Source organism: Triticum dicoccoides, chromosome 2A (assembly GCF_002162155.2).
Source record: "Triticum dicoccoides isolate Atlit2015 ecotype Zavitan chromosome 2A, WEW_v2.0, whole genome shotgun sequence".
NCBI classification, from domain to species: Eukaryota; Viridiplantae; Streptophyta; class Magnoliopsida; order Poales; family Poaceae; genus Triticum; species Triticum dicoccoides.
The window spans coordinates 500,570,305-500,573,971 of NC_041382.1; the positions used below are offsets into that span (position 1 = coordinate 500,570,305).

The window sequence follows — 3,667 nt, forward strand, 5'->3', positions numbered from 1 at the left end:
TAATATTATTTTCAGCACCAAATATATTCCATATTGATTCGATTTTTTCCTAATTTATTTCATTATTCTAAATGTTCCCTTAAAAATTGCTTTCTAAAATAATAATTAAGCATGTACTTTGCTCTACGGAAATAATGTTTAACCTTTTCGCTAAAGCCCTCAGTTTCTCTCCAATTTTTTTTATTTCCCACCAAATAATTTGGTCGTGTCTTGCGCCAAAAAAATCTTAACCTCCCCGCTAAACACCCCTCATAAGTGCTCCCGATTATTTCTCTTCACCGTATCGTCAATATTGGATCTGAGCTCTCTCGTTCTGGTTCCTCCCTCCTCATGGCGTCATGACGGCGTCGACACCACGGATCACAATGGAGTCCATCGAACATATAGTCTTATTAGGTTTTTCCTTTGTCCCAAATCTCCTCCTCGTAGATGTGTAGCGCAGGCGCAGCGCCCCCTTTCCATCGTAGAACTACCACGCCGCCGGCCGCCGTGCAGCACTCCTTGGTCTCGCCTCCGGCATGCCCGCCGGGATGTAGTAGCCTGCCTCGTCTTCGTACTACAACAACCCCCGAGATGCAACATGATCCCTTGCCGGCGGTGGCGGCGGCGCACACGCCGAGCTGGGAGACGGTCGACCTGCCGTCGTCGATGCCGTCCAGGGCCTCGGCCACGACGACCACAGCCATGGCCGGCGGCCGCGACCACAACCATGACTCCAGTATTTCTGTATTTTGGAGTGTTATGCGTAGTCTGATGGTGCTTAGTCTAATGGTGGAAGTGTGTGTGCTAGTACTGTTCCAGAATGTGCCTGTGTTGTTCTTACCAAGTTTTCTGAAGCATAGCACATTCAGGCTAGACTGAAGCATACTGCCGCATTCTGCTTATTTAACCATGGTAGTAGACTACTAGTAGTTTGCTTACCACATTCAGGCTAGATTACTGCATGTGTATGCATTGGGAGTAGCCTTGTCAGGATGCTAATTTGTGTATCATGTCTATGCTTCACAGCTTCAGTATAGACTTGATTATATGTGCTCTGCTTTGATCTTTAACGCCCAGCTTTTAATTTCTAAATCAAAATCATAGACATATGCTATGCTAAAAGACTTCTGTTTTGCATGCTCCTGTTCTGCATGGTATAACACAATTTGATTTCATTTAATCTTTTAAGCCTTTCTGCAAGGCACACAACTTGCTCGCTACAGAGGAAAGAGATGATGCACATTACTCCTTTCTGCAAGGTACACAACATCCTTAAATCTTAATCACTTATCTAAATGGTGCAAATTGATAATGCTAAGTCCCTTAACTGTTTTTGTGTTCAGTAAAGAAAGGATATGTTCTCATAACAAGGATGGAAAGTATAACAACTTACAAAAACCAATATGGACAACACAGATCTGGTAAAATGTTTATAACATTTAAGCTACCTCTAACATTTGCTATAATACGGAAAATCCTGGATCGCTTAATCTTCAAAATTGTTAATTCTTTTACAGGAACTCAAGAACAACCTGGTACTCATGTAGCTGCTAATAACATGTGTGCACTGGACGAATGGCCATCCCATGCTCACCGCAACCGTGCACAACTATAGAATGGTACTTTTTTTTATATTTGTGTCCTCGTTTCTTACAATGTAATACTGATTACTGCAATAATTCTTGTATAGTTTGGGTTGTAGAAAGTGATGGACAGAAGAACAAAGGGTGAGGTGTACTTTTTGTATTTAGGACAAAGCATTTAAAGAGGTTCAAAACAAAGAAAATGAAACTGAAGGTCCAGTTTCCAGTGAACATAGAAGCAATATTTTCCAGACCGCATAGAAAGACACTCCGCAATGCAACTCATCACAACCTTATGGGTATGGATCACTGTTCAAGATATCTTCCGATATTCCGATAAATCGGCCGATTTATCGCTTATCGTTGTCTGGCCGATAAGATAAATCGGCTGATAAATCAGCCGATATGGCGATAAATTGGCCGATATGCCGATAAACTTGCCGATTTACGCCTTATCATGGGTCGACCGATAAGTTCCCGATAAGCGATATCCCCAACATTGGTATGGATACATGGCCAAACCACCAAGTGGTTATGAAAAGGATTAAATCACAATTTGAAGAGCAAGAATGTGCTACAACAGAGATCCAAAAGGTAAACTCTGAGCTCAGCCATCAGGTCACCGAATTACAAGATCAATTACAAGCTGAACGTGAAAGCACACAAGAGAGGATTAACTTCGAACGTGCTAAGAGAGAAAACCTTGAGGAGAGGTTAAAAGAAGAGCGTGCTGAAACAGAAAGATTGTTGGAAGAGGAGCGAAGATCAACATTGGAATTTGAGAAAAACATGATGGCAAAGTTTGCACAGTTCTCCCAACAGACGCAAACACATCAGGTGATTAGTTATATGCTTGCAAATTTGTAAGATTTATTTTGCTTGCTTGCATTGCTAAAAGTGCACTTCTATTTGCAGATGAATAAGAAAAGGACTAACAAAGAAATTAGTAATCCAAACTTGCAAAATACTCTTTTACAGACCGCTAGTACTACTGGGACTCTAGGTACAAGGCACAATGTAATTGCTCCCAATATGCTCATACAAGCTGCAAATATTCGAATGTTTCGAGCAATGGTAAGTGGTAAGTCACAAGCTTGATTTGTCTTCATGTTGACCTTTATTTGATACGCAAATAGCATTCATAATGTGCAATTGTTTGCTTGCTTGCACTACTGTATTTTGTTTTTGTTGAAGCACATAAAGTAGGGAAGCCAGAAATAGAACAGTTTTCTCACCATTAGAAATTGTGAACTTGCGCCAGTATGTAGTTGTTTCGGAGAAGTTTAGATGTTTTATTAATTTATTTAGGTAATTATTCTTGTGTTTGAACTACAAATTCTTTTGTGAAATTATCCAATTCTTTTTGCATAGCACCTGATTGTTAATGGAGTGGTACATCAGGCACAAGCATTTGCTTGCTAGTTGTTGTAGTCATAACAATTGGGCAGAAAGGTACTATGCATGCATGAATATAGTAATTATACAATTGTCATGACAGTGGTTATATCTTTATGCTGATTAGTCATTGTGTTGTTTCTTTCTTTTCTTGACTAATTATTTTCTATTTTCAGTTAACTTGAGCTAACTAAAATTTTGATTTCTTCATTGCAGGATCCAAAGATTAACTAGAATGGACTTTAGACCATGGACAATTTACTCTTCTCTCTTAATTAGGTTGGCACATTCAGTATGTTGAATGCGTGCTAAATTATATTTCAGTTTCATTTGATGGATATTGGCTATGCAAATATTGATATTGTATGAATGTACATCATATATGTATTATCTGAATCATGTAATTGAATGCATGTATATATTTTTCTGGTTGCAATAGGCTATTGCCACAACCTATTTCTGGTTGGAACATGGTGGCACAACGAAGAATGTTGCGTTGCATCAAATCTTAGTTGCCATGCCGACCTATTTTGTTGCACTAGGCTGTTGCGACAGTACACTTTATATTATCGCAATAACTTATCACTACAAACAGGCAGTCCATTGAGATAACTACTTGTTGCCACCAATTCAGTTTTGTTGGAATAGTCCTTTCGCCACGAAAAGTTTGTATTGTCGCAACAGCCTCTCACCACAAATGTCCTGTC

The 3,667-nt window shown here is 39.5% G+C and overlaps 1 long non-coding RNA gene across 5 annotated transcripts; it reads left to right on the forward strand.

Moving 5' to 3' along the window:
• The first annotated feature begins 270 nt into the window (after positions 1-270).
• On the forward strand, positions 271-3,419 carry LOC119355024. 5 transcript variants are annotated; one of them, XR_005171408.1, is made up of 7 exons: positions 275-396; positions 1,184-1,241; positions 1,326-1,403; positions 1,500-1,601; positions 1,673-2,402; positions 2,481-2,639; positions 3,177-3,419. It is a non-coding gene; the product is annotated as an uncharacterized LOC119355024 (long non-coding RNA). The 5 variants fall into 5 exon arrangements; XR_005171409.1 differs by having other exon boundaries at positions 277-396; positions 1,206-1,241; XR_005171406.1 differs by having other exon boundaries at positions 271-1,241; positions 2,481-2,646.
• The last annotated feature ends 248 nt before the right edge of the window (positions 3,420-3,667 follow it).